This window comes from Gopherus flavomarginatus, chromosome 16 (assembly GCF_025201925.1).
Source record: "Gopherus flavomarginatus isolate rGopFla2 chromosome 16, rGopFla2.mat.asm, whole genome shotgun sequence".
NCBI lineage: Eukaryota > Metazoa > Chordata > Testudines > Testudinidae > Gopherus > Gopherus flavomarginatus.
In genome coordinates, this window is record NC_066632.1 from 10176578 (window position 1) to 10197079 (window position 20502).

The following is a 20502-nucleotide window of genomic DNA, read 5'->3' on the forward strand; positions in this document are numbered from 1 at the left end:
AGCTCTGCTAAACCTCTGGGGAGCAGCCCTTCCTGCGTGATAAGAACGCTGTCTTTTCTCCCTAGCTCTGCGAGACCGCAGGACAGCGGCCCTTACTGCGGTATTAGGGCGCTGCCTTCTCTCCTCAGCCCTGCGAGACAACTGGGGAGCGGTTGTTCCTGCGGGAATAGGGCGCTGCCTTCTCTCCCTAGCTCTGCGAGACCACTGGGGAGCGGCCCTTCCTGCTGGAATAGGGCCCTGCCTTCTATCCCTAGCTCTGCGAGACCACTGGGAAGCAGCCCTTCCTGCGGGATTAGGGCACTGCCTTCTCTCTCTAGCTATCCGAGACCACTGGGGAGCGGCCCTTCCTACGGGATTGGGGCGTTGCCTTCTCTCCTTAGCCCTGCGAGACCATTGGGGAGCGGCCGTTCCAGCGGGATTAGGGCTCTGCCTTCTGTGCCTAGCTCTGCGAGTCCACTGGGGAGCGGCCGTTCCAGCGGGATTATTGCTCTGCCTTCTCTCCCTGGCTCTGCGAGACCACTGGGGAGCGGCCCTTCCTGCGGGATTAGGGTGCCGCCTTCTCTCCCTTGCTCTGCGAGACCAATGGGGAGCGGCCGTTCCTGCAAGATTAGGGTGCCAACTTCTCTCCTTAGCTCTTGGAGACCACTGGGGAGTGGCCCTTCCTGCGCGATTAGGGCGCTGCTTCCTCTCTCTAGCTCTGCGAGATCACTGGGGTGCGGCCCTTCCTGCGGGATTAGAGCGCTGCCTCCTCTGTCTAGCTCTGCGAGACAACTTGGGAGTGGTTCTTCCTGCGGGATTAGGGCGCTGCCTTCTCTTCTTAGGTCTGCGAGACCACTGAGGAGCGGCCCTTCCTGCGGGATTAGGGCGCTGCCTCCTTTCCCTAGGACTGCGAGAGCACTGGGGAACGGGCATTCCTGTGGGATTAGGGCACCGCCTCTAGTCGCTAGCTCTGCGAGACCACTGATGAACGGCCCTTCCTGCGGGATGAGGGCGCTGCCTCCTCTCCCTAGGACTGCGAGAGCACTGGGGAACGGGCATTCCTGCGGGATTAGGTCACTGCCTCTAGTCGCTAGCTCTGCGAGACCACTGGGGAGCGGCAATTCCTGTGGGATTAGGGCGCTGCCTCCTCTTCCTAGCTCTGCGAGACCACTGGGGAGCGGCCCTTCCTGCAGGATTAGGGCGCAGACTTCTCTCCCTAGCTCTAGGAGACCACTGGGGAGCGGAACTTCCTGCGGGATTAGGGCGCTGCCTCCTCTTCCTAGCTCTGCGAGACCACTGGGGAGTGGCCCTTCCTGCGGGATTAGGGCGCTGCCTTCTCTCCCTAGCAATGCGAGACCATTGGGGAGCTGCCCTTCCTGCGGCATTATGGCGCTGCCTTCTCTACCTAGCACTGCGAGACCACTGGGGAGTGGCCCTTCCTGCGGGAATAGGGAGCTTGCTTCCCTCCCGAGCTATGCCAGGGGCCTCGGGAGCAGCCCTTTCTGCAGGATTAGGGCGCTGCCTTCTCTCCCTAGCTCAACGACACTACTTGGGAGCGGCCCTTCCTGTGGGATTAGGGCGCTGCCTCCTCTCCCTAGCTCTGCGAGACCACTGGGGAGCGGCCCTTCTTGCAGGATTAGGGCGCTGCCTTCTCTCCCCAGCTCTGCGAGACCACTGGGGAGCGGCCCTTCCTGCGGGATTAGGGCGCTGCCTTCTCTCCCTAGCTCTGCGAGACCACTGGGGATCGACCCTTCCTGCGGGATTAGGGCGCTGCCTTCTCTTACTAGCTCTGTGAGACCACTGGGTAGCGTTCCCTCCTGCGGGATTGGGGCGCTGGCTCATCTCCCTAACTCTGCGAGAACACTGGGGGCGTAACCTTCCTGTGGGATTAGGGTGCTGCCTCCTCTCCCTAGCTCTTCGAGACCACTGGGAAGCGGCCCCTCCAGCGGGATTAGGGCTCTGCCTCCTCTCACTAGCTCTGCAAGACCACTGGGGAGCAGCCGTTCCTGAGGGATTAGGGCGCTGCCTCGTCTCCGTAGCTCAGTGAGACCACTGGGGAGTGGCCCTTCCTGCAGGATTGGGGAGCTACCTCCTCTCCCTTGTTCTGCGAGACCACTGGGGAGCAGCCCTTCCTGCAGGATTAGGGCGCTGCCTTCTCTCCCTACCTCTGCGAGACCATTGGGGAGCGTCCCTACCTGCGGGATTAGGGCGCTGCCTGCTCTCCCTAGCTGTGCAAGACTACTGGGGAGCGGCCTTTCCTGCAGGATTAGGGCGCGGCCTCCACTCCCTAACTCTGCGAGAGCACTGAGGAACGACCCTTCCTGCGGGATTAGGGCGCTGCCTGCTCTCCCTAGCTGTGCAAGACTACTGGGGAGCGGCCATTCCTGCAGGATTAGGGCGCTGCCTGCTCTCCCTAGCTGTGCAAGACTACTGGGGAGCGGCCTTTCCTGCAGGATTAGGGCGCGGCCTCCTCTCCATAGCTCTGCGAGACCACTGGGGAGTGGCCCTTCCTGCAGGATTAGGGCGCTGCCTTCTCTCCCTAGGTCTGCTAGACCACTGGGGAGCGGCCCTTCGTGCGGGATTGGGGCGCTGCCTCGTCTCTCTAGCTCTGCGAGACAACTGGGGAGCATCCCTTCCTGCGGGATTAGGGTGCTGCCTTCTCTCCAGCTCTGCGAGACCACTGGGGAGCGGCCATTCCTGCTGGATTAGGGCAATGCCTTCTCTCCCTAGCTCTACGAGACCACTGGGGAGCGACACTTCCTGCGGCATTAGGGCGCTACCTTCTCTCCCTAGCTCTGCGAGACCACTGGGGAGCGGCCCTTCCTGCTGGATTAATACGCTGCCTTCTCTCCCTAGCTCTGCGAGACCACTGGGGAAATGCCTTTCCTGTGGGATTAGGGCGCCGCATTCTCTCCTTAACTCTGCGAGACCGCTGGAGAGCAGCCTTTCCTGCAGGATTAGAGCGCAGCTCTCTCTCCCTAGCTCTGGGAGACCACTGGGGACGGGCCTTCCTGCTGGATTAGGGCGCTGCCTTCTCTCCCTAGCTCTGCGACACCACTGAGGAGAGGCCCATCCTGCTGGATTAGCGCGCTGCCTTCTCTCCCTAGCTCTGCGAGACCACTGGGGAGCTTCTCTTCCTGCGGGGGCGGGGCGCTGGCTTCCCTCATCAGCTCTGCCAGGGGCCTGGGGAGCAGCCCTTCCTGCTGGACTATTGCGCTGCCTTCTCTCCCTAGCTCTGCGAGACCACTGGGGAGCGGCTCTTCCTGCAGGATTAGGATGCTGCCTTCTCTTCCTAGGTCTGCGAGACCACTGAGGAGCGGCTCTTCCTGCGGGATTAGGATGCTGCCTTCTCTTCCTAGGTCTGCGAGACCACTGAGGAGCAGCCCTTCCTGCGTGATTAGGGCGCTGCCATCTTTCCCTAGCTCTCCGAGACCACTGGGGAGTGTCCCTTCTTGCAGGATTAGGGTGCTGCCTCGTCTCCCTAGCTCTTCGAGACCACTTTGGAGCTGCCCTTCCTTCGGGATTAGGGCACTGCCTTCTCTCCCTAGCTCTGCGAGAGAACTGGGGAGCGGCCCTTCCTGCGGGATTAGGGCACAGCCCTCCCTCCCTAGCTCTACGAGAAAACTGGGGAGCGGCCCTTCTTGCGGGATTAGGGCGCTGACTTCTCTCACTAGCTCTGCGAGACCACTGGGGAGCGACCCTTGCTGTTGGATTAGGGCGCTGCCTTCTCTCCCTAGCTCTGTGAGACCACTCTGGAGCATTCGCTCCTGCGGGATTGGGGCAATGGCTCGTCTCCCTAGCTCTGCGAGACCACTGGGGAGCATACCTTCCTGTGGGATTAGGGCGCTGCCTCTTCTCCCTAGCTCTGCGAGACCACTGGGGAGCGGCCTCTCCTGCGGGATTGGGGCGCTGGCTCGTCTCCCTAGCTCTACGAGACCATTGGAGAGTGGCCCTTGCTGCGGTATTAGGGCGCTGCCTCCTCTCACTACCTCTGCGAGACTACTTGGGAGCGGCCCTTCCTGCGGAATTAGGGCTCTGCCTCCTCTCACTAGCTCAGCGAGACCACTGCGGAGCGGCCCTTCCTGTGGGATTAGGGTGCTGCCTCGTCTGCCTAGCTCTGCGAGACCACTGGGGAACGGCCATTCCTGCAGGATTAGGGCGCTGCCTCCACTCCCTAGCTCTGCGACAGCACTGAGGAACGGCCCTTCCTGTGGGATTAGGGTGCTGCCTCGTCTGCCTAGCTCTGCGAGACCACTGGGGAGCGGCCCTTCCTGCGGGATTAGGGCGCTGCCTTCTCTCCCTAACTCTGTAAGACCACTGTGGAGCGACTCTTCCAGCGGGGGTGGGGCGCTGGCTTCCCTCCCCAGTTCTGCCAGGGGCTGGGGTGCAGCCCTTCCTGTGGGACTTGGGCGCTGCCTTCATTCCCTAGCTCTGCGAGACCACTGGGGAGCGGCGCTTCCTGCGGGATTAGGGCGCTGCCTCGTCTCCGCAGCTCTGCGAGACCAGTGGGGATCGGCCCTTCATGCGAGATTAGGGCGCTGCCTCGTCTCCCCAGCTCTGCGAGACCACTGGGGAGTGGCCCTTCCTGCGGTATTAGGACGCTGCATTCTTTCCCTAGCTCTGTGAGACCACTGAGGAGAGGCCCTTCCTGCTGGACTAGGGCGCTGCCTTCTCTCTCTAGCTATCCGAGACCACTGGGGAGCGGCCCTTCCTACGGGATTGGGGCGTTGCCTTCTCTCCTTAGCCCTGCGAGACCATTGGGGAGCGGCCGTGACAGCGGGATTAGGGCTCTGCCTTCTGTGCCTAGCTCTGCGAGTCCACTGGGGAGCGGCACTTCCTGCAGGATTAGGGTGCCAACTTCTCTCCTTAGCTCTTGGAGACCACTGGGGAGTGGCCCTTCCTGCGGGATTAGAGCGCTGCCTCCTCTGTCTAGCTCTGCGAGACAACTTGGGAGTGGTTCTTCCTGCGGGATTAGGGCGCTGCCTTCTCTTCTTAGGTCTGCGAGACCACTGAGGTGCGGCCCTTCCTGCGGGATTAGGGCGCTGCCTCCTTTCCCTAGGACTGCGAGAGCACTGGGGAACGGGCATTCCTGCGGGATTAGGGCGCTGCCTCCTCTCCCTAGGACTGCGAGAGCACTGGGGAACGGGCATTCCTGCGGGATTAGGTCACTGCCTCTAGTCGCTAGCTCTGCGAGACCACTGGGGAGCGGCAATTCCTGTGGGATTAGGGCGCTGCCTCCTCTTCCTAGCTCTGCGAGACCACTGGGGAGCGGCCCTTCCTGCAGGATTAGGGCGCAGACTTCTCTCCCTAGCTCTAGGAGACCACTGGGGAGCGGAACTTCCTGCGGGATTAGGGCGCTGCCTCCTCTTCCTAGCTCTGCGAGACCACTGGGGAGTGGCCCTTCCTGCGGGATTAGGGCGCTGCCTTCTCTCCCTAGCAATGCGAGACCATTGGGGAGCTGCCCTTCCTGCGGCATTATGGCGCTGCCTTCTCTACCTAGCACTGCGAGACCACTGGGGAGTGGCCCTTCCTGCGGGAATAGGGAGCTTGCTTCCCTCCCGAGCTATGCCAGGGGCCTCGGGAGCAGCCCTTTCTGCAGGATTAGGGCGCTGCCTTCTCTCCCTAGCTCAACGACACTACTTGGGAGCGGCCCTTCCTGTGGGATTAGGGCGCTGCCTCCTCTCCCTAGCTCTGCGAGACCACTGGGGAGCGGCCCTTCCTGCAGGATTAGGGCGCTGCCTTCTCTCCCCAGCTCTGCGAGACCACTGGGGAGCGGCCCTTCCTGCGGGATTAGGGCGCTGCCTTCTCTTACTAGCTCTGTGAGACCACTGGGTAGCGTTCCCTCCTGCGGGATTGGGGCGCTGGCTCATCTCCCTAACTCTGCGAGAACACTGGGGGCGTAACCTTCCTGTGGGATTAGGGTGCTGCCTCCTCTCCCTAGCTCTTCGAGACCACTGGGAAGCGGCCCCTCCAGCGGGATTAGGGCTCTGCCTCCTCTCACTAGCTCTGCAAGACCACTGGGGAGCAGCCGTTCCTGAGGGATTAGGGCGCTGCCTCGTCCCCGTAGCTCAGTGAGACCACTGGGGAGCAGCCCTTCCTGCAGGATTAGGGTGCTGACTTCTCTCCCTACCTCTGCGAGACCATTGGGGAGCGTCCCTACCTGCGGGATTAGGGCGCTGCCTCCACTCCCTAACTCTGCGAGAGCACTGAGGAACGACCCTTCCTGCGGGATTAGGGCGCTGCCTGCTCTCCCTAGCTGTGCAAGACTACTGGGGAGCGGCCATTCCTGCAGGATTAGGGCGCTGCCTGCTCTCCCTAGCTGTGCAAGACTACTGGGGAGCGGCCTTTCCTGCAGGATTAGGGCGCGGCCTCCTCTCCATAGCACTGCGAGACCACTGGGGAGTGGCCCTTCCTGCGGGAATAGGGAGCTTGCTTCCCTCCCGAGCTATGCCAGGGGCCTCGGGAGCAGCCCTTTCTGCAGGATTAGGGCGCTGCCTTCTCTCCCTAGCTCAACGACACTACTTGGGAGCGGCCCTTCCTGTGGGATTAGGGCGCTGCCTCCTCTCCCTAGCTCTGCGAGACCACTGGGGAGCGGCCCTTCCTGCAGGATTAGGGCGCTGCCTTCTCTCCCCAGCTCTGCGAGACCACTGGGGAGCGGCCCTTCCTGCGGGATTAGGGCGCTGCCTTCTCTTACTAGCTCTGTGAGACCACTGGGTAGCGTTCCCTCCTGCGGGATTGGGGCGCTGGCTCATCTCCCTAACTCTGCGAGAACACTGGGGGCGTAACCTTCCTGTGGGATTAGGGTGCTGCCTCCTCTCCCTAGCTCTTCGAGACCACTGGGAAGCGGCCCCTCCAGCGGGATTAGGGCTCTGCCTCCTCTCACTAGCTCTGCAAGACCACTGGGGAGCAGCCGTTCCTGAGGGATTAGGGCGCTGCCTCGTCCCCGTAGCTCAGTGAGACCACTGGGGAGCAGCCCTTCCTGCAGGATTAGGGTGCTGACTTCTCTCCCTACCTCTGCGAGACCATTGGGGAGCGTCCCTACCTGCGGGATTAGGGCGCTGCCTCCACTCCCTAACTCTGCGAGAGCACTGAGGAACGACCCTTCCTGCGGGATTAGGGCGCTGCCTGCTCTCCCTAGCTGTGCAAGACTACTGGGGAGCGGCCATTCCTGCAGGATTAGGGCGCTGCCTGCTCTCCCTAGCTGTGCAAGACTACTGGGGAGCGGCCTTTCCTGCAGGATTAGGGCGCGGCCTCCTCTCCATAGCTCTGCGAGACCACTGGGGAGTGGCCCTTCCTGCAGGATTAGGGCGCTGCCTTCTCTCCCTAGGTCTGCTAGACCACTGGGGAGCGGCCCTTCGTGCGGGATTGGGGCGCTGCCTCGTCTCTCTAGCTCTACGAGACAACTGGGGAGCATCCCTTCCTGCGGGATTAGGGTGCTGCCTTCTCTCCAGCTCTGCGAGACCACTGGGGAGCGGCCATTCCTGCTGGATTAGGGCGATGCCTTCTCTCCCTAGCTCTACGAGACCACTGGGGAGCGACACTTCCTGCGGCATTAGGGCGCTACCTTCTCTCCCTAGCTCTGCGAGACCACTGGGGAGCGGCCCTTCCTGCTGGATTAATACGCTGCCTTCTCTCCCTAGCTCTGCGAGACCACTGGGGACCTGCCTTTCCTGTGGGATTAGGGCGCCGCATTCTCTCCTTAACTCTGCGAGACCGCTGGAGAGCAGCCTTTCCTGCAGGATTAGAGCGCAGCTCTCTCTCCCTAGCTCTGGGAGACCACTGGGGACGGGCCTTCCTGCTGGATTAGGGCGCTGCCTTCTCTCCCTAGCTCTGCGACACCACTGAGGAGAGGCCCATCCTGCTGGATTAGCGCGCTGCCTTCTCTCCCTAGCTCTGCGAGACCACTGGGGATCTTCTCTTCATGCGGGGGCGGGGCGCTGGCTTCCCTCATCAGCTCTGCAAGGGGCCTGGGGAGCAGCCCTTCCTGCTGGACTAGGGCGCTGCCTTCTCTCCCTAGCTCTGCGAGACCACTGGGGAGCGGCTCTTCCTGCAGGATTAGGATGCTGCCTTCTCTTCCTAGGTCTGCGAGACCACTGAGGAGCGGCTCTTCCTGCGGGATTAGGATGCTGCCTTCTCTTCCTAGGTCTGCGAGACCACTGAGGAGCAGCCCTTCCTGCGTGATTAGGGCGCTGCCATCTTTCCCTAGCTCTCCGAGACCACTGGGGAGTGTCCCTTCTTGCAGGATTAGGGTGCTGCCTCGTCTCCCTAGCTCTTCGAGACCACTTTGGAGCTGCCCTTCCTGCGGGATTAGGGTGCTGCCTTCTCTGCCTAACTCTGTTGAACCACTGGGGAGCGACCCTTCCTTCGGGATTAGGGCACTGCCTTCTCTCCCTAGCTCTGCGAGAGAACTGGGGAGCGGCCCTTCCTGCGGGATTAGGGCACAGCCCTCCCTCCCTAGCTCTACGAGAAAACTGGGGAGCGGCCCTTCTTGCGGGATTAGGGCGCTGACTTCTCTCACTAGCCCTGCGAGACCACTGGGGAGCGATCCTTGCTGTTGGATTAGGGCGCTGCCTTCTCTCCCTAGCTCTGTGAGACCACTCTGGAGCATTCGCTCCTGCAGGATTGGGCAATGGCTCGTCTCCCTAGCTCTGCGAGACCACTGGGGAGCGTACCTTCCTGTGGGATTAGGGCGCTGCCTCTTCTCCCTAGCTCTGCGAGACCATGGGGAGCGGCCTCTCCTGCGGGATTGGGGCGCTGGCTCGTCTCCCTAGCTCTACGAGACCATTGGAGAGTGGCCCTTGCTGCGGTATTAGGGCTCTGCCTCCTCTCACTAGCTCAGCGAGACCACTGCAGAGCGGCCCTTACTGCGGGATTGGGGCGCTGCCTTCTCTCCCTAGCTCTGCGAGACACCTGGGGAACGGCCATTCCTGCAGGATTAGGGCGCTGCCTCCACTCCCTACCTCTGCGACAGCACTGAGGAACGGCCCTTCCTGTGGGATTAGGGTGCTGCCTCGTCTGCCTAGCTCTGCGAGACCACTGGGGAGCGGCCCTTCCTGCGGGATTAGGGCGCTGCCTTCTCTCCCTAACTCTGTAAGACCACTGTGGAGCGACTCTTCCAGCGGGGGTGGGGTGCTGGCTTCCCTCCCCAGTTCTGCCAGGGGCTGGGGTGCAGCCCTTCCTGTGGGACTTGGGCGCTGCCTTCATTCCCTAGCTCTCCGAGACCACTGGGGAGCGGGTCTTCCCGCGGGATTAGGGCGCTGCCTCCTCTTCCTAGGTCTGCGAGACCACTGAGGAGCGGCCGTTCCTGCGGGAACAGGGTGCTGCCTTCTCTGCCTAGCTCTGCGAGACCACTGGTGAGATGCCTTTCTAGAAGGATTACAGCGCTGTCTCCTCTCCCTTGCTCTGCAAGACGACTGGAGAGCAGCACTTCCTGCGGGATTAGGGCGCTGTCTCCTATCCCTAGCTCTGCCAGACCACTGGGGAGCGGCCCTTCCTGCGGGATTAGGGCGTAGCCCTCTCTCCCTAGCTCTGCGAGACCACTGGGGAGTGGCCCTTCCTGCGGGATTTGGGCGCTGCCTCGTCTCCCTAGCTCTGCGAGACCACTGGGGAGCGGCCCTTCCTGCGGGATTAGGGCGCTGCCTTCTCTCACTAGCTGTGCGAGACCACTGGGGAGCGGCCCTTTCTGCGGGATTAGGGTGCTGCCTTCTCTCCCTAGCTCTGCGAGACTACTGGGGAGAGTCACTTTCTGCGGGGGCGGGGCGCTGGCTTCCCTCCGTAGCTCTGCCAGGTGCCTGGGGAGCAGCCCTTCCTGCGGGACAATGGCGCTGCCTTCTCTTCCTAGGTCTGCGAGACGACTGGGGAGCGGCCCTTCCTGCAGGATTAAGGCGCTGCCTGCTCTCCTTAGGTCTGCGAGACTACTGGGGAGCGGCGCTTCCTGCGGGATTAGGGTGCTGCATCCTCTCCCTAGCTCTGCGAGACCACTGGGGAACCCCCTTCCTGCGGGATTAGGGCGCTGCCTCGTCTCCCTAGCTCTGCAAGACCACTGCGGAGCGGCCCTTCCTGCGGTATTAGGGCGCTGCCTCATCTCCCTAGCGCTGCGAGACCACTGGGTATCGGCCCAACGTGTGGGATTAGGGCGCCGCCTTCTCTTCCTAGCTCTGCGAGACCACTGGGGAGCGACCGTTCCAGTGGGATTAGGGCGCTGCCTTCTCTCCGTAGGTCTGCAAGACCACTGGGTAGCGGACTTTCATGAGGCAGTAGGGCGCTGCTTTCTCTCCCTAGCTCTCCGAGACCACTGGGGAGCGGGCCATCCTGCGGGATTTGGGCGCTGCCTCGTCTCCCTTGCTCTGCGAGACCACTGGGGAGCGGCCCTTCCTGTGGGATTAGGGGGCAGCCTTCTCTCCCTAGCTCTGCGAGTCCACTGGCGAGCGGCCCTTCCTGCGGGATTAGGGCGCTGCCTCGTCTCCGCAGCTCTGCGAGACCAGTGGGGATCGGCCCTTCATGCGAGATTAGGGCGCTGCCTCGTCTCCCCAGCTCTGCGAGACCACTGGGGAGTGGCCCTTCCTGCGGTATTAGGACGCTGCATTCTTCCCCTAGCTCTGTGAGACCACTGAGGAGAGGCCCTTACTGCGGGATTAGGACGCTGCCTTCTCTCCCTAGCTCTCTGAGACCACTGGGCAGCGGCCCTTCATGCGGGATTAGGGCGCTGCCTCGTCTCCCCAGCTCTGCGAGACCACTGGGGAGTGGCCCTTCCTGCGGGATTAGGACGCTGCATTCTCTCCCTAGCTCTGCGAGACCACTGGGGAGCAGCCCTTCCTGCGGGATTAGGGCGCTGTCTTCTCTCCCTAACTCTGTGAGAGCACTGGGGAGCAGCCATTCCTGCAGGATTAGGGCGCTGCCTTCTCTCTCTATGTCTGCGAGACCACTTGGGAGAGTCACTTTCTGCATGGGCGGGGCGCTGGCTTCTCTCCCCAGCTCTGCCAGGGGCCTGGGGAGCAGCCCTTCCTGCAGAACAAGGGCGCTGCCTCCTTTTCCTAGGTCTGCGAGACCACTGGGGAGCGGCCCTTCCTGCGGGTTTAGGGCGCTGCCTCGCCTCCCTAGCGCTGCGAGACCACTAAGGAGCAGCCCTTCCTGCGGGATTAGGGCGCTACCTTCTCTCCCTAGCTCTGCGAAACCACTGGGGAACCCCCTTCCTGCGGGATTAGGGCGCTGCCTCGTCTCCCTAGCTCTGCAAGACCACTGCGGAGCGGCCCTTCCTGCGGGTTTAGGGCGCTGCCTCGTCTCCCTAGCGCTGCGAGACCACTAAGGAGCTTCCCTTCCTGCGGGATTAGGGCGCTGCCTCGTCTCCCTACCTCTGCAAGACCACTGCGGAGCGGCCCTTCCTGCGGGTTTAGGGCGCTGCCTCGTCTCCCTAGCGCTGCGAGACCACTAAGGAGCAGCCCTTCCTGCGGGATTAGGGCGCTACCTTCTCTCCCTAGCTCTGCGAAACCACAGGGGAGCTTCCCTTCCTCCAGGATTAGGGTGTAGCCTTCTCTCCCTAGTTCTACGAGACCACTGAGGAGCTGCTCTTCCTGCGGGATTAGGGCGCTGCTTTTTCTCCCTAGCTCTGCGAGAGCACTGGGGAGCGGCCCTTCCTGCGGGATTAGGGCGCTGCCTTCTCTCCCTAGCTCTGCGAGACCACTGGGGAGCGGCCCTTCCTGCGGGATTAGGGCGCTGCCTTCTCTCCCTAGCTCTGCGAGACCACTGGGGAGCGGCTCTTCCTGTGGGATTAAGGCACTGCCTCCTCTTCCTAGCTCTGCGAGACCACTGGGGAGTGGCCCTTCCTCCGGGATTAGGGCGCTGCTTTCTCTCCCCAGCTCTGTGAGACCACTGGGGCGTGGCCCTTCCTGCGGGATTAGGACGCTGCTTTCTCTCCCTAGCTCTAGGAGACCACTTGGTAGCTGCCCTTCCTGCGGGAATAGGGAGCTGGCTTCCCTCCCCAGCTCTGCCAGGGGCCTGGGGAGCAGCCCTTCCTGAGGAATTAGGGCACTGCCTTCTCTCCCTAGGTCAACGAGACCACTGGGGACTGGCCCTTCCTGCGCGATTAGGATGCTGCGTTCTCTCCCTAGCTCTGCGAGACCACTGGGGAGTTGCCCTTCCTACGCGATTAGGGCGCTGCCTTCTCTCCCTAGCTCTGCTAGACCACTGGGGAGCGGCCGTTCCTGCTGGAGAAGGGCGCTGCCTTCTCTCCCTAGCTCTGCGACACCACTGGGGAGCAGCCCTACCGGCGGGATGAGGGCGCTGCCTTCTCTTCCAAGCTCTGCGAGACCACTGGGTAACGGCCCTTCCTGCGGGATTAGGGCGCCGCCTTCTATTCCTAGGTCTGCGAGACCACTGGGTAGCGGACGTTCCTTAGGCAATAGGGCGCTGCCTTCTCTCCCTAGCTCTCCGAGACCACTGGGGAGCGGGCCATCCTGTGGGATTAGGGCGCTGCCTCGTCTCCCTAGCTCTGCGAGACCACTGGGGAGCGGCCCTTCCTGCGGGATTAGAGCGCTGCCTGCTATCCCTAGCTCTTCGAGACCACTGGGGAGTGGCCCATCCTGCGGGATTAGGGCGCTGCCTCGTCTCCGCAGCTCTGCGAGACCACTGGGGATCGGCCCTTCATGCGGTATTAGGACGTTGCTTTCTCTCCCTAGCTCTGCGAGACCACTGGGGAGCTACCCTTGCTGCGGCAATAGGGACCTAGCTTCCCTCCCCAGCTCTGCCAGGGGCCTGGGGAGCAGCCCTTCCTGCTTGATTAGGGCGCTTCCTTCTCTCCCTAGCTCTGCGAGACCACTGGGGAGAGGCCCTTCGTGCGGGATTAGGGCGCTGCCTTCTCTCCCTATCTCTGCGACACCAAAGGGGAGCGGCCATTCCTGCTGGATAAGGGCGCTGCCTTCTCTCCCTAGCTCTGCGAGACCACTGGGGAGCGTCCCTTTCTGCGGGGGCAGGGCGCTAGCTTCCCTCCCCAGCTCTGCCAGGGGCCTGGGGAGCAGCCCTTCCTGCGGGACTAGGGCTCTGCCTTCTCTTCCTAGGTCTGCGAGACCACTGGGGAGCGGCCCTTAATGCGGGATTAGGGCGCTGCATCCTCTCTCTAGCTTTGCGAGACCACTGGGGAACCCCCTTCCTGCGGGAGTAGGGCGCTACCTCCACTCCCTAGCTCTGCGAGACCACTGAGGAACGGCCCTTCCTGCAGGATTAGGGCGCTGCCTCATCTCCCTAGGTCTGCAAGACCACTGGGGAGCGACCCTTCCTGCAGGATTAGGGCGCTATCTTCTCTCCCTAGCTCTGCGAAACCACTGGGGAGCGGCCCTTCCTGCGGGAATAGGGAGCTGGCTTCCCTTCCCAGCTCTACCAGGGGCCTGGAGAGCAGCCCTTCCTGCTGAATTAGGGCGCTGCCTTCTCTCCCTAGCTCAGCGAGACCACTGGGGAGCGGCCCTTCCTGCAGGATTAGGGCGCTGCCTTCTCTCTCTAGCTCTGCGAGACCACTGGGGAGCGGCCATTCCTGCGGGATTAGGGTGCTGCCTTCTCTCCCTAGCTCTCTGAGACCACTGGGGAGCGGCCGTTCGTGAGGGAATAGGGCACTGCCGTCTCTCCCTAGGTCTGCGAGACCACTGGGGAGAGGCCGTTGAAATGGGATTAGAGCGCTGCCTCCACTCTCTAGCTCTGCGAGACCACTGGAGAGCAGCACTTCCTGTGGGATTAGGGCGCTGCCTTCTCTCCCTAGCTCTGCGACACCACTGGGGAGCTTTCCTTCCTGTGGGATTAGAGCGCTGCCTCCTCTCTCTAGTTCTGCGAGACCACTGGAGAGCTGCACTTCCTGCTGGATTAGGGCGCTGCCTCCACTCCCTAGCTCTGCGAGACCACTGGGGAGCGGCGGTTCCTGCGGGATTGGAGCCCTGCCTTCTCTCCCTAGCTCTGCCAGACCACTGGGGAGTGGCCCTTCCTGCGGGATTAGGACGCTGCATTCTCTCCCTTTCTCTGCGAGACCACTGAGGAGCTACCCTTGCTGCGGGAATAGGGACCTAGCTTCCCTCCCCAGCTCTGCCAGGGGCCTGGGGAGCAGCCCTTCCTGCGGGATTAGGTCGCTTTCTTCTCTCCCTAGCTCAACGAGACCAATGGGGAGCGGCCCTTCCTGCGGGATTAGGGCGCTGCCTTCTCTCCCTATCTCTGCGAGACCACTGGGAAGCGGCCTTTCCTGCGGGATTAGGGCGCTGCCTTCTCTCCCTAGCTCTGCGAGACCACTGGGGAGCGTCCCTTTCTGTGGGGGCAGGGCGCTAGCTTCCCTTCCCAGCTCTGCCAGGGGCCTGGGGAGCAGCCCTTCCTGCGGGACTAGGGCTCTGCCTTCTCTTTTTAGGTCTGCGAGACCACTGGGGAGCGGCCCTTAATGCGTGATTCGGGCGCTGCATCCTCTCTCTAGCTCTGCGAGAGCACTGCGGAACCCCCTTCCTGTGGGATTAGGGCGCTGCCTCATCTCCCTAGCTCTGCGAGACCACTGGGGTTCATCCCTTCCTGCGGGATAAGGGCGCTGCCTTCTCTCCCTAGATCTGCGAGACCACTGGGGAGCGGCCCTTCCAGCGCCCCGCCCCCACTCGAACCGCCACTCCCCATGGCCCTCTCTGAGCTAGGGAGGGAAGCCAGTGCCCCAGCTTTACTGGAACGGCTTCTCCGCAGGCCTCTCCCACAGCTGGGGAGGGAAGGCTACGCCCCAACCCAGCTCCAACCGCCACTCCCCAGGCACCTTCCAGAGTTGGGGAAGGAAGTCATCGCCCCGCCCCCACTAGAACCGCCACTCCCCAGTCCCCATCCAATACTGGGGAGTGAAGCTAGCGCCCCTCCCCCACTCTAACCGCCACTCCCTGCTCTCCTCCCAGAGCTCGGGAGGGAACCCAGTGCCCCGCCCCCGCAGGAAGGGCCGCTCCCCAGTGGTCTCGCAGAGCTAGGGAGAGGAGGTAGTACCCTAATCCCGCTGGAACGGCCGCTCCCGAGTGGTCTCGCAGAGCTAGGGAGACGAGGCAGCGCCCTAATCCCGCAGGAATGGCCGCTCCCCAGTGTTCTCGCAGAGTTAGGGAGAGAAGGCAGCGCCCTAATCCCGCAGGAAGGGCTGCTCCCCAGGCTCCTGGCAGAGCTGGGGAGGGATGCCAGCGCCCCGGCCCCATAGAAAGGGGCTCTCTCCATTGGTGTCGGAGAGCTAGGGAGAGGAGGCAGCACCCTAATCCAGTAGGAAGGGCTGCTCCTCAGTGGTCTCACAGAGCTAGGGAGAGAAGGTAGCACCCTAATCAAGCAGGAACGGCCGCTCGCCAGTGGTCTTGCAGAGCTTGGGAGAGGAGGCAGAGCCTTAATCCCGCAGGAAGGGTCGCTCCCAGTGGTCTCGCAGAGCTACGGAGAGGAGGCAGCGCCCTAATACCGCAGGAAGGGCTGCACCCCAGGCCCCCGGCAGAGATGAGGTGGGAAGCCAGCGCCCCGCCCCCGCAGGATGGGCCGCTCTCCAGTTGTCTCGCAGAGCTAGGGAGAGGAGGCAGCGCCCTAATCCCGCAGGAAGAGCCGCTCCACAGTGGTCTCGCAGAGCTAGGGAGAGAAGGCAACGCTCTAATCCCGCAGGAAGGGCTGCTCCACAGGCCCCTGGCAGAGCTGGAGAGGGAAGTCAGTGCCCCGCCCCACAGGAAGGGCCGCTCCCCAGTGGTCTCGCAGAGCTAGGGAGAGGAAGCAGCGCCCTAATCCCACAGGAAGGGCTGCTCCGCAGTGGTCTCGCACAGCTAGGGAGAAAAGGCAGTGTCCTAATCCCGTAGGAAGGGCTGCTCCCCAGGCCCCTGGCAGAGCTGGGTAGGGAACCCAGTGCCCCACCCCCACAGTAACGGCCGTTCCCCACTCCCATCGCAGAGCTAGGAAGGAACCTAGCACACCACGCGCCCAGGAACGGCCGCTCTTCAGTCCCCTCGCAGAGCCGGGGAAACAATCACGCGCCCTGCCCCTGCTAATACTGCTGCTGCCCAGTCCTCTGGCAGAGCTAGGGAGGAATGGCAGCGCCTTTTTCCCGCAGAAACGGCCGCTTTACACTCCCCTTGCAGACCTGGAGAGGGAAGGCAACGCCCCTCCCCAGCAGGTCTGCACACTGGCCATGGCCATGGCCAGGAGCGCAGCGCAGAAGCTGCTCCAGCCCTGCAGCCTGCGGGCAGCGCATTGGGGTGGGGGCAGCACGGAGCAGGCAGGGCACAGGTGGGCGGGGGGCGGAGACAAAAGTGGGGCAGACACGCTCCTGCCAGGAGCTGCCTGGTTCACCCCTTGCCCGGGAGCTGCAGGAGGGGCCCGGATCATGGCTCGGCTGCAGTGTTTGGAGCCCAGGCTGGGCCCAGGAGTGAGAGGATGTGGGAGCTGGGAGTGTAGCAGAGGTTGGAGCCAAGAATTGGTTGGAGATGGGGTTATGCCACTTCCGCTTGGCGGCAGGGGGGCCCTCTGGCTTTTTTTTTTTTGCTTCGCCCCCCACCTCCCAATATTTCCTCTTTGACATCTGGTCACCCTAGCCTGATATGAAGGAGGATGTCTGGACCAAGGGGCCAGGGACTGGCCTTTGCTAGAGAAACCACTGTCAAGTTTTAGCCAATTAGGACAAGTCAGCAAATAAGAACAATCTCAGGTATCAGTAACTGCTACAGGTTACGAATTCCTACATGCAGCAGTTTCTGGCACTACACCTGCAAAGCTCTACTCCCCGGCTCTTCTCGGGCTCCTGCTCTCTCCTTAGCTCTGCCCCACTCTCACCCAGGCAGTTCCAGCTCATATGGAGGATGGGACCCCCTGGCCTGGTGACTCCCTCATTACACTGCCTGGCCTGTCAGTGCAGCTAACTTGGAGCTTTGGCCTCTCCCCATTGTCCCTGGGGACTGTCAGTCTCAGGGTCCTGATTTCCCATTGCTCCTTCCCCCTTCTATTGGTGCTGGGAACTAGTCAACCAACCGCCCCCCCCCACACACACACTAAGTTTTAGTAAAGGGAAAAGAGCCCCCTTACACAAGCAGCCCCATGAGGGTCACCGATGTGCAGAGAAGGCAGCACAAGCTGCTCCCATGGTGTAATGGGCAGCACTCAGGACTCTGAATCCTGTAATCTGAGTTCAAATCTCAGTGGGACCTTGTGTTGGCTTGTGGTCATAGGTGGCAGGTTATATACATTTGTGGTGCTCGTGCTTCAGGAACATTCAGGGCTGGGGGCCCTGCTCCAGCAATATTTGGAGTTGAGTCTCTTCCTCTGGCCCCTGCCTGGCACCCCTCCTCTCTGCTGTGGTGCATCCCTGCCTGTCAAAAAGCAGCATGGGCCTGTCCCCTGCCTGCTCCTGCTGCTGGAGTAGAGGGATTCTGGGCAGAACTGCTGCCCCAGAGTCCTAGTGCAGGCTGCCCTCAGCCTCTCCAACACCCCCAACCCTGAGCTCCCTCTGAACCCTGATACTCTGCCCCAGTCCTGAGCCCCCTCCTGCATCATGAATCCCTCATCCTCAGCCCTACGCTCCCTCCCAGAGGGTGCACTCCTTCCCACCTCCAGAGCCTGCACCTCTCAGCCCTTCCTACAACCCTGCCGGAGCCTGCACCCAGCACCCAAACTCCATCCTAAAGCCTGAATCCTGCACCCTAATCACCCCCAAACCCCCTCCCAGAGCCTTATGCAGGTGGAGGTGGAGTTTGGGGGCGGGTTCTGGGCACCACCAAAATTTCTACAAACTTGCCACCCACCCATGCTTGTGGTAATGCCCCAGAGCTCAACTCCCCTGTCTCCAGCTGTGTAAGAGTGAATCTTTCCCCTCCTGCTGGGTGACTCACAGCTCCTAGAGCCAGGTCTTTGGCAGGGATGGCCAAAATGGGTTAGGGCTCCAGAACTTGCTACCCTGATAGTTGGGATTCTTGCTGCTGCACCTGATGTTCACAAGCTTGGCTCTTGTGCTTCCTACCACACGTTTCCTCTGGCCCACATGGCGCTTGAAGAAAGGAGTGCCAGCGCTGGGATTAATAGTCAGGGCTTGGCAGGACGGAGGAAGAGTCCCAGGCTGGAGCCCCACACACCTTCCCTCCTCCGGGCACCTAGAGCAGAGGCAGCCCAGCTCTGTCCGCTGGATACCTCAGCAGAGTAGGTGAGTTCATGAAAATACAGTCTGGTCCCAAAGCTTCCCCCCAACCCTGGTCATCAGTGGCTGTCAGGGGAGAGCTCATTCACACCTCGCTTACAAATCATCATTTGAAATTCTAAGGTTGGCCAACAGTGCCGAAGCCAATGCACCGACATTGTCAGCAAACACAACAGCTGGGTGAGGAAACCCGGCTTTGTCCAGACTTTCCAAACCTATTTGACTTTCTCAGGTACAAGCAGTTTTCAGACGTTGTATCTGCTTTTAAAGTGTGTGTTAACGTTTCAATTTCCATTCAAATTTGCAACCAATGACAACATTGGCAGCGCTGCGTGTAACTACCTGACCACTGAGGGAGGGGTGTTGGGGAAAATCGGGGAAGGGGGTGTACAGCCCCCTGGCTGGGGGGCGTATAGGGAATGCCCAGTTTCACTGAATTGAGTCTCCTACTGCAGCACCTCAGTAGGTTACATCAGAGAGGAGCTGCAGTGTCTAGGCGGTGGGATGCCTGTGCCTTTAAAAGCCCAGCCCTGGGAAGTCCATGCTGAGAGGTGCTGCCTGTGAGAGGGGAAATAAAAAAGCCCTCTGCTCCCCCCACCCATGTTTGCAAACACTGGAGTCTCAGCCCACCGGGATAACTGTTGCCCCTCGGCCCCTGCCTGTGCCGGGGTTTAACCCTCTGGCAGCATCTCCCTCTGGGCTTAACTCCGGCTCCTTCCCCCCTCCCTGACTTTGCCTTCAGTCCCTCTCCTAACTCTGCCTCCAGCTGCTTGACCCGCGACCAGTCAATTTCCACCCCCTGCTCAGACCCTGGCCACCTACTCCTCTGATTTGCCCTCCTTTGCCCCTTTCTAATCCCTGTAAAAAGTAGTCGATGCTGTGTCCCACTCTCTGGAGGGAGGGCTGGGCGCCTAGCCCCTGCCTGCGCAGTGCTCAAAGTGCCCCATGATCTTGTGGATGTTTGCTGAGTGCTGCAGGGTCACCCGAAGGGGAGAGAGACGCGGTTAGGAGATGATGCAGCCAAGGGTGCCTCACCCAACAATGAGATGCAGCCATCTCTGGGGTGATTTACACAAGTCAGCAAATGAATATGGAACAAGAAACACATTGAAAGGATCGAGGCAGCTGCAGGAGGTGGAGAAAACCAGAAAAAGCAGTAGCCCTGGATCCCAGCCCTGTCCCTCCCCCACTCTACCCCCTAATCTCCAATCCCCTCCCACATTTGAGGGGAGAACCCAGGAGTCCTGGTCCCCAGCCTTGCCCACCCCCATATTTTGATATAGCTCCATCCAACAGCTGCCCTCACAATTGCAGGGCAGTGCCATGGGGCACACCGGGGCCTCCCTGTTTGCACAGGATGGGCAATGCCAGTGCTCCAGGATGGGGAGAGATGATGCTAAGGGAGAAGCAAGCAGCAGACAGCTCCCATGACAGAGAAAGAAATGCTAGGGTGTGATGTGCTGCAAGGAGTGAATGGAGTTGGCAGGGAATGGGAGGATCTTCCCTCACAGCAGGTGCGTCTGTCTCCCTCCCAATTCCTCCCCAGCCCTACCCCAGCCCAGGCTAATCCCAGCCCAGCTACCAGGATTAAATTTGGCCTGGATTCCCCAGCTGCTGGGGGTGGGTGGTGGTGCTGGAAAGATTGAGCTTCTACTCTTCCTTCCCCAGACACAGTTGCATGGGCACAGACCAAAGGAGCCTGCAGCACTGCTGCCTAGAGGAAACTGAGGCACCAGCCACTGACAGACACATCATGGCTCTCCTCATCCTCATCCTCTTTTCCATATACAACCTGGCCAGAGGAGGGGGGTAAACTCAAGGCAGTTGCATAGTTAACCTGTGGAACTCCTTGCAAGAGGATGTTGTGAAGGGCAAGACTATAACAGGGTTCAAAAAAGAACTAGATAAGTTTATGGTGGATAGGTCCATCAAGGACTATTAGCCAGGGTGGGCAGGGATGGTGCCTGTAGCCTCTGTTTTTCAGAAGCTGGGAATGGGCAACAGGGGATGGATCGCTTGATGATTCCCTGCTCTGTTCATTCCCTCTGGGGCACCTGGCACTGGCCACTGTCAGAAGACAGGAGGATACTGGGCTAGATGGACTTTGCGTCTGAACCAGTCTGGCTGTTCTTAAGTCTCCCTTGGCGCAGCAGTGACACCCAGTGGGCAGTCAGAGTAATGCACAGAGGTGTTTTGCTTGGCGCAGCAGTGACACCAGGTGGCCAATCAGGGTAACACACAGAGTATGTTTCCCTTTGAGCAGCAGTGACACCTCGTGGTCATTCAAGGTAATGCACAGAAGGTGTTTCCCTTGATACAGCAGTGACACCCACTGGTCAGGTGGCGTAATGCACAGCATGTGTCTGCCCTCTACAAGCAGTGACACCCACGGA

At 61.4% G+C, this 20502-nt stretch overlaps 1 non-coding gene across 1 annotated transcript; it reads left to right on the top strand.

Moving 5' to 3' along the window:
* Nucleotides 1–17054: 17054 nt before the first annotated feature.
* TRNAQ-CUG (transfer RNA glutamine (anticodon CUG)) lies at nucleotides 17055–17126 on the top strand. The gene has a single exon. It is a non-coding gene; the product is annotated as a tRNA-Gln (tRNA).
* Nucleotides 17127–20502: the final 3376 nt, after the last annotated feature.